This window comes from Grammomys surdaster, unplaced genomic scaffold (assembly GCF_004785775.1).
Source record: "Grammomys surdaster isolate TR1022 unplaced genomic scaffold, NIH_TR_1.0 167, whole genome shotgun sequence".
Classification (NCBI taxonomy): domain Eukaryota; kingdom Metazoa; phylum Chordata; class Mammalia; order Rodentia; family Muridae; genus Grammomys; species Grammomys surdaster.
Genome location: NW_021604615.1, coordinates 8,812,553 through 8,822,373, shown reverse-complemented (window position 1 = coordinate 8,822,373; position 9,821 = coordinate 8,812,553). Strand labels below are relative to the sequence as shown.

Sequence of the window (9,821 nt, the reverse complement as noted above, 5' to 3'; positions counted from 1 at the left end):
TCTCCCTCTCCCTCTCCCTCTCCCTCTCCCTCTCCCTTTCCCTCTTCATCTCCTCCCTCCCCCTTACCCCTGCTCTCTCCTCTCTCTTTTTCCCCAGGGTTCAAGTTAAATTTGCTAACCTTGTGTTTTTCTAATTCTCTTTGGGAACTATGACCAACAACCTACACCTCCAAACCCAGCATGTGCTCTGTCAGACACATGCTCCATAGCTGCCTAAACTCAGGCATCGTGGCAAACAGACTCTTGCATGATTGTAACCCCAGGCATGTGAGTGTTAAGATGCCCTTAAGATACACAGGTAGTTCTGGATAACCAAAGGGTCACGACAGACAATGATGTATTATCTGTTTCGCAAGAGGCAAGGTCCCTGAAGACAGTCCCTGTGCCTCTCTAAGCCAGAGTCCTGGAAGCAGCCATGGCACACACTAAGCTGGCACTGCTACATGCCAGGCCTTCTGCTTTTCTGGGGTTTCCCTGGGGGTTCACAGGATCGATATATCTAAAACAGGAAAGAATCTTCTGGACAACACGGCTGCCAGCCACTGCTCTGCTCTCCAGACACAAACTGGCTACTTGTTGAGCAATGTAAGATCTACTCACTCAATAGAGAGAAGGACCTCAGAAGACAAAAGCCTCATACACAGACTTATGACTCAGACCTAACAGAAGGAAACCAGAGTTTGATAAAACTCGAACAATGAAGACATACATACAAGAACCCTGAGGCAGGTACCTGACAAAAAACTGCAGAGATGTCACGAACCTGAGACCAACTCACGGAAGACATTCAAGGCTGGGGGGGTGCGGGTAAATTAATTACAAGGTGTCACCATGATCAGAAACACAAGCTAATTACAGTATCACTTTCTAAGTATTCAGGAAACCTGGGGAGTTGGCCTCGTATGGAAGAATGCAGAACAATTCCAAGTTGACAAGCAAAACCTGAAATTTGACGTGTGCAGGACTGTGCACATCTGTCATCCCAGCCGCTCAGGGGGCTGAGCGGGAACACTAAACACAGGGTGGACCGTGTCTCTATAAACACAAAAAAAAAAAACTGAAGTTCACCAGAAGAGCTTATTCTGTGCACTCCTTCCTTAATACCCTACAAAATGATTGCACGTGGGAGGCTCTGGACTCTTAGCTGGGTTGGCCCAAAACCACCTGGGCCTGTTTTAGAGACCCCCCCCACCCCCACCCGAGGGAGTTTTTACTGTAAAACTGCTACAAAGCACTAACACTTTATGAACTAGTAGGAAGGGTGAGAAATGAGCATGCTGAGGAGACGTGTGAGACCCGAAGGTAGACTGTGGACTCGGTACTCACGGCAGCGTGCTGGACTTGCTGGTCCTTTTCCTGTGGGTCTCTAAAGAAAGCATCTCAAATATTAGGAGCTGACTTTGGAGATTTAAGAGGCAGGAACTAGCTGAAGAAAAGCAGGTGGTATTCTAAGTAAGCAGTGAAAGGTAAATTTGAGTATGTAAATGTTTCAAAGGCCAGGTAACAGTCCAGACCATGTCTCATTTCTTTTTTTCCTGTTTGAAATGAGCCCATGATCTGAGCAGAGATAAACTCCATCCGATTCGAACATTACCACAGGACCAATCGCCTCGAAGACACACACAGACACGTAGACAGCCATGCACACCGACAGACACGCACACAGTCACGTGACATGGACTGCCTGAGTCCATTAAGTATCTTTCTTAAATTTTATATTTAGTTGTTTAAAAACAAGTGTGATGGAAACTTAAGGGGGAAGGCCCGAAGGAATAAGATACACTAAATACGTGTATGAAATCTTGGTGAATGAGGTCGTGTATTTTGGAGGAGAACATACTACCACCACCTCCCTGAAACATTAGAACCCCTCAAAGTCTAAACATGCATCCCATGCTCACAGATGCGGCTCTCACCCCGTATCAAAGAAGCTTCTTTTCGCAGCAGCTGGAGACCTTTACGGAAAGCTGTGCTTAGTCACATAAAGAATCAACAAATAAAATGGACATTAGAGAACATCCCAAGACACGCCCTTAGAGAACCCAGCTCAGGGGAGGCTGCTCCCAACCCTGCATTTCAGGGTCATTCCTGCTCTTACACAGATTGATAAAGACTGGCCTTTCTTTTTTAACTTTGGTATTAGAAGTGTCACAATTTTTTTTAAAAATTACTTTTAATTTCTTATCCGTAGTTTGTTTTGTTCTAAGGTAGAACACTCTAGGTAATAAAGAGGAGAGACTGAAAGGGCAATTTAAATGGAACCTGGCAGTGAAGTGAAATTTACCAATGTTTTAAACTAAAAACTGTTCATTCTACTCAATCAATCACGTATAGATAGAATCACACGCTCTTGGCATCAAGAAATAAAGAAGTGGCCACCTCAACCCACGCTAGCTCCACCCACGTCAGCCCACGCTAGCTCCACCCACCTAAGCCCCCACTAGCTCCACTCACTTCAGTTCGCAGCCAGCTCCACCCACCCCACCCCGCCCCACACCTCCCAGGACTGCTGGCTGACTCATCTTGGTGCCTGTGCTTCACCTTTTATTCACAGCCCACACTGAAACTATTGCACTCTGTGGTGAGTGGGGAAGTACACAGACTCCAAGTGAGACAGCGTTCCTAAGCGAACTGTCTTGTCCTGTCTGCGCTCTGCCCCACAGCTTCCTTCCAAAGGTGGAGCTGAAATGTTAATACAGTCATCCTCAGCTGGCTCTCACACCTGCCAATCCCGAGCTGCTGAGTATGTGGCTCTCCTAGGCTTCTCTTTAGCCTTCACGGATCCTATTCACTGGCTACTGACTGACTTTTTAAGCGGGAGACATTCTCATTATGCCTGCATGTGTCCGGTAAGGCGGTGCAGCCACTTTACCAACAGCAAACATGAAGATCCAGGAACACTCCAGGGATACTGGTCTCCGTGAACAGTGTGAATCTTTCCACTGCTGTGAAAGTACAAATGAGCTAACCCCGCCTGTTTCGTCTATAATGAGGAAAAGATCTAAAGTAACTATTCACACAAGAAATGTAGAGATTTTTGTTCAAATTTATGCTGAAAACTAAACCTCTAAAGATGAATGCTGAGTGTGGATTCAGACTGGAAAGAAGAAACTGTGGCTACAGAATAATTTCACCACCGGGGAGTGGTGGCGCATGCCTTTAATCCCAGCACTTAGGAGGCAGCACTTGGGAAGCAGAGGCTGGCGGATTTCTGAGTTCGAGGCCAGCCTGGTCTACAGAGTGAGTTCCAGGACAGCCAGGGGTATACAGAGAAACCCTGTTATAGGAAAAAATAATAATAATTCCACCAAAGGTTCCCGGAGCCTGGAGTTCTGTGACGTCATATGATAAAGCCTTTGCAGGTGTGGTGAGATAGAGGTGACTCAGCCTAGAGTGTCCCTAAAGAGAACATGAGGGAATGTGTGACAGAAAGTCCTTGAGGTTTGCAGAGAGGATGTCCTAGAAGAGGAAAATGCACAAAACCAAGCCTTTGAGGAAGAAACAGCCCCACAGACACCTGTATTTCACCCCTAAACCCCAAACTGACATGACCTGCAAAATTGAGACACTAGCATACTAGACTGATGAACACCAGAGGCTCATGGGAGCATCACCACAATGTCTGAGTTAAGAGTTCCCTCTGCTGCTACCCCTGCCCCAAGAGGTCCTCATGAGATGTGGCAATGTCAAAGTCTCCCTGACCTCCCAACAGAAGTCACACAGGAGCCACTGAGACACACAGTCTCAATACACATGCAGGCCACGTCACCTCAGGCTGTGTCTAGAAAGGTAAGGTGTTTTCCAAGGAATTGGCCAGCTGTACCTCTGCCTATGTAAACTTGAGGTGTGAATTAACATAATGGCTGATTATTACTTCCACACTGGAGCATAGAAAAAAAAAAAACAGGTTACCCAAAAAAGTCAATGGAAGGAAACAGGACAGCGAGGGAGAATACAGGTTCCATTAGCAGACTTGAGGATATCATAGCTCTGTCCCTAAGCAACGGCATGGTGATAGGCAGCAGACAAAATTGTTGGAAGCACCAGCAGAGACCCTGTTTCATATCTATATATAAACATGAAAAGTCTGCAGAGAGCAGAAGTTAACTGTGAGAGCTGAATGTGTATTTCTTGTGTGTGTGTATGTGTGTGTTTCAAAGAAAGGCTTTCAAAATATAGCATCGAAGTCAGAAGCTGCAAACAGATTTCTAGACATGACTTATAAGACGTTATTTATTAGGTATAAAAAATGATAAAGCGGAAATCCAATTACAGTCAGAAAAGCAAAAAGAAAATAATAATAATCCTAGTAATTTTGAAATGAGCTAGAAGACCATACTCTACAACTCACAGGCTGAAAAAAAGAGAAAAAGCAGAAATGTCACTTTGGTGAATGCCGGAGCCTGGAAGATGGAACCTTACCACAAGCCATAGATGGAACAGAGGTCACAAGCAGAGAAACAAAGGTCAATTGAGTGTTCTGAGAATCTGTTCTCATGGTGTCTGATTAGCCTCCTCTAGAAAAACTCCCACCAGAGGTCCCAAGGACTTGCGAATTAAATTCAGCCAGATGGTCTGTTGGCTCAGATAAGCATTCACACTGGGTCCCAAGGCCACAGGGACCAGAGACTATTCTCATGAGATTTGTCAAACCTCTGCCCAGGATCTGCTTACACACATTAAAGACATGTGAAACAACCAATTGTGTGTGACTGTGCCACAACCCCCTTCCTCCCCCCGACCTTTGCCTATATTGACCCTAAGCTTCTGGGCCTCAATGTCGATTCCTCTACCTCCTGTGTGAGGCACGTATCTGCCCGAAGCTTCGATAATAAAGTACCTGACTCTTGTGATTACAGCAAGATGGTCTCTGGAGTGTCTTTGGGTCCATGTCCTTCCTGGATCTCCCTAGAAGGAGTCTTTCAGAGAGAAATCTAGAAAAAATATCCAGTTTCAACCTCTGACTTCTTAGGTACACAGGACACACGTGTATACATCCACACCTGAACATGTGCTTTCACTATATTCAACTCTATCCAAAAAAAAAAACTTTTACAAGTTATTATAAGAATATATGCTGTTAATTTGTCAAACATGTCATTGTAACAGTTTTACTTATATAAACCAGGAAATATATAGATGGAAAGTCGTAACATAAATTTTTTGCAACCTACTTTTAATTAGGGTTCAATCTCTCCTCTACCAGAGGTGGTGGAAGAGAAAATGGATTAAAATATGGGGGAAGCGGATCTGTTCAGCAATAATTCTTTGGGGACTTGATCTTCCTGGGCAGCAGTTCAATCCCATAGCAAACGCTAGTTATGACTTAGCAGCTACAGACCAGTCCTCTAGGCAGGCACCAGGTCTGAACCAGCAGCTACAGTTCAGTCCTTTCAGCAAACAGACACCAGGCAAATGTAGTTCAACCCTGAAGAAACTGCCAGGCTCACCAACTAGCCTGAGGGGAGGCTGCAGAAGCACCAAGCTGTGGCAGGAACCTCACGAGCAGTCCTTGGGCGAGTTTCTGTATTACCACAATCTGAGCTCAACAATGTATGGCAAACCAATACATGTGTGTATTTAGCGAAGAATAGTGAGTCAGAGCAAACCAAACCAATGCTCAGTGCTCACCCCCCACTGTCTGTGGGGTCACATTTAAACTCCTTCATCAAGGTTCCCTTCACATGTTTACTATACCCAAACATCCTTTCACCTATGTCTGCTTCAGGAAACAATCTTTTCCATGTTTGCTTCAGCAAGACATCCTTTCACCTGTGTGCCCCAACAAAACAGCATCTGACATAACTAACTTTCCAAAGAAACTATAAGTTTCCACTTCAGAAAGTAATCATCGTCTTATAAATTTCACCTCTGAGCTTTTCTCATTGGGTAACTTTTCTATAGTGAGACATAGTAAATGTTTTTGTTTAGACTTTGTTTCTGTATAAAGATTTATTTCATCTTTATTTATGTGTGCATGTGTGTCTTTGTCAGTGTGTGCCACATGCATGTGACTACCTCTGAGGCCAGAGGAGAGTGTGAGACTCCCTAGAGATGGAGTTACAAGCTGAGGGACCTGACATGGGTACCAGGAACTGAACTCAGGTCCTCTGGAAGAATCAAGTCCTCTTAACCACTGAGCCATCTCTCCAAACCTCATTTAGGTTCTTTTAAGAAGACAAGTACCATACAGACTCAGAGTGAATTTTACAACTCTACAAGGCTGGGGGTGGAAAAGACGTGGAGCAATGGTCAGAGCTCATCCCATGAAGACATGAGAACATGACCGAGCAGACTTCATCACCTTCATCAAAAGGCAAGTACCAAAGGGCCTACTTTAGAACCTGGATTTCCACCCGCTGACCCAGTACAAATCATGTCTATATCCCCACACCACACTGAGCTGCCAGAAGCCCCCTGCCAGTGTACTAGCTACACCTGAGCCTGCAAGGTTTTCTTTAGAAGATACACAGAGAAAAACACTGCCAGTTTCTCCTGTTTAACCAGTGCTGCCAAATCGGATATGGGATCATAAAAGAAAACAACCAAGTTTGCCAAAGTCAAACAAATTATTAGAATCAGAGTATGTGCTCTAAACCCTAACTTTAAAAAAAAAAAAAAAAAGATTCTTCACACAATGGCGTTCTTAGAACTTGAGGCTAGCGCATTCACATGTTAGGGACAATAAATGAATCCTGTTCAGTTGCTTTTCCTAGGCACACAGATCCACACAACTCTGCTCACACTTCCCTTGAAGATTAACCAACTACAAAGCAAATCGTTTCCCTACTGGGGTTACTTGGGACTGGCCCAGTAGTCAATGCTGAGACTCCTTTCTGAAATCTCTTACTCTGAAGTGAGACAAACCCACTAACATAAGCACAGCAGAGCTTACTCACTCTCCTAACCCCTGTGAGGATGTGACGGCAGTGTCACCACTGGGGGTCTGCAGTATGAGCTCACAAACATACTAGTCAGCCCTGGTGAATGATTCAAAGACCCTCACAGCCCAAATGTACATTTTAATTATAATCAATTTGAATGACACACTTCTGGAAATGACTTATATGTTTTATCATGAGATGACCACATACTTCCTAACTTGCAGTAAAGAGTCAGAACTGTTTGATTATGACAGCGAGGGTATTACTGTCCAGTGTGCAAACCTGCTACACTGTCATTCCCAGGGGAAAAGAATACCCGGGTACTGAAGATAAACAGTCCTCTGCAGGATTATGTTATTGCCTCGTTTTCTCTATTTAGACCCAGGAAACACCTGAGAATCAGAGGTCAGGTCCTAGGGTATAAAGCAATATGCCTTTGGCATTTTGGTCCTGGTAACTCTCTGCTTTGGTGCCATCCTGTGTACCACAGGCTGTCCCTTGGCATCCCTGACCTCTACCTATAAGACACTAGTAGCAGTGTACTCACACCAGAACACCAAGCACAAATGTCTCCAGACGAGTACCAATGCTGCCTGGAGGAAAAGCTACTTCTGTTTAAGAATTACTGCAACAAGAAACAATTAACTGCCTCCCAATGGGAGATCTGGCGCAATCTTGTCACCAGTACTGAAATATATCCCCTCTAATGAGAAAGAACAAAAAGACTGTGTTTTTCTAAGAGAAAAAAAATTCTAATGAGAAAGGGTTGGTTAGACACAGGACAATGGGACACACATTCATGTGTCCTCTCCTTCCTTAACTCCATGCAAGTGAGCAAGGCTTTAAAATAAGGGCAGGTCCTAAACTTGGCTAGAAAAATGAGAATATACCATATACCATCCAGTGAGTAGAATCAGTAGGGTCACCCTGAGACCAGAAAGCAGATGGAGTCACAGAAACTAAGCGAACCCCACATCTCAGAGCCAAGGTAAAGGCTGAGGGGGTGAGGACGAGCAGCAGCGTCATGGAGAATGAGCAGGCCTCCAGCAGATCCTAGCCCACAAGACGCAGAGGCGATCCTGTTCCCAGGCAGCCTTGCCACCTCTCAGAGGTATTTATGGAAATACAAAAATATCTAGCACCCAACAAAGTAGAAAATCAGAGATGAGTCTAACAGAACTTGGGGCGTCTTTGGAAGAAGAAATCAAGTCTCAAGTCAACTGCTGGATTTTTACCCTTTAAATTTTCTGTTTTCATGAAGAATGAATTAGAACAAAGGGACAAACGCAGAGCCAACATCAGTTGGGCAGAGACTAGCAAATCAACAGAAACATCAGTGGAGCCAGAGCTGGCTCACCGGGAAGACAAATAGTCAGTAATCCTCAGAATAATGAAGGAATGGGAGAGAAGACCCAGTCACCAGCACATAAAACTATAGAGGCAGTGTCATCCTAGGCACCACAGGCAGAAAGAGAAGACCCGGGGAACATTATAGACAACTTCTCGGAGGCCTGCCGATGTCTGCCCACACTGGGCTTCCCAGCTAGAGGCTGGAATCTTGAAGAGACAGGGATGCCAGAAGATAGCTTGCTGTCCTGAAAGCCCTGAAACACTAAAACCTGACCCATGTGTGCGTACTGCTCCTCACGGAACATTTCTGTCGTCTCCTGCTGGCTCTAACGGGATATCTCGATCCTAAATGAGACCAGGGAGCAGCCCAACAATAGGCTGAGAATTTCACAGTGGGTCATCCCAAAGTGCTGCAGCTGTAGGGTACCAACAGGCCATCCAGTGGCCCTGAGCTGCGTGGGGGTGTGGCTGTGGGTGTGGCAACAGCTCCTTCCCAAGTCAGATTCCTCTGGAATGGTAAGAAGTTTTCCTAGACGCCTACAGAATGGATCTGTAGCATTAAGAAGCTACAGCATTAAGAAGGAACCTAGGAATCAAGAGGTAGAGATAATCTTCAACTTTCCACCCCACGCTCCACCCTGACACTCTGCTGCCTGGATGTCTAAGGAGGAAGAACACTGGGAAACTCTGTACTCCAGTGAATCCAGTTGACACGGAGCTGAGATCTAGCTGCAGGTCGCACAGGATACCAGGGTCAGGGTCACACAAAAAAATCAACATGAACAACAACAAAGTGGTTTTACCATCAAAGCTAACCACCTGCCTTTGAAAGAAAGCAAAACCGAAACAACAGACCGTCAGTACAAGGGCAACAGAGACTTGGCCACCACAGCTGCCCTCGGCATCTGCACGCCCTGCTGCGCTTCTATTTGTTCATGACCAATAAGCCAATGTGTATCCTGTTTCCCAGTGGGATCGCACTGGCTATGCTTTCCTCTGCTCTAAGTCCTGGGGTTCCTGAGCCAGAGCAGCAGACCAGGCAAAGGAAAATGAGCCTTTGCCCCCTAAACCTTTGCTAGAACTTAGAGTAGAATTAGTACCACTTGGGAGGCCTACTGGAAGTCAAGCCACTTGATAGTCTGAAGAAGAAAGAAGGGCGGGGAGATACACCTCCTTCAGTGATCTCCCAGCTATTCCCTCAAGCCTCTTTCATTTTTATTCTTTTTGTATTCATCTCTATCTCACTGAGGGCTTCCCTGTACAGCCTTTAGCCCCTTCACAGGGTACAGTAAAAAAATAACGGTAAATAACAGAAAAGTTTTCCAGCCTTTCTGGCAGCTGGAGGCCCGCATAGACTGTACGCCCTGTCCCCCACATGGCTTTCCTGTGTGTAATCCAGTCCAGGACTAAGCTCTGTGCTGAGCTCCTTCATCTGATGTGAGATGACAGACCGCCAGTTTCTCTTTAATGAATTCCGATGAGTTCCTTTTCTGGCTAAGCCGGCTGATGGATTTTGCTAAGTATTACAAGTCTTTCTTTCTTTCTTTCTTTCTTTCTTTCTTTCTTTCTTTCTTTCTTTCTTTCTTT

General features: G+C 45.2%; 1 protein-coding gene across 2 annotated transcripts in view; it reads right to left on the bottom strand.

Moving 5' to 3' along the window:
- Positions 1 to 9,821, bottom strand: part of Dlgap2 (DLG associated protein 2) — a 720,970-nt gene that overhangs the window by 631,187 nt on the left and 79,962 nt on the right. The window lies entirely within an intron of this gene.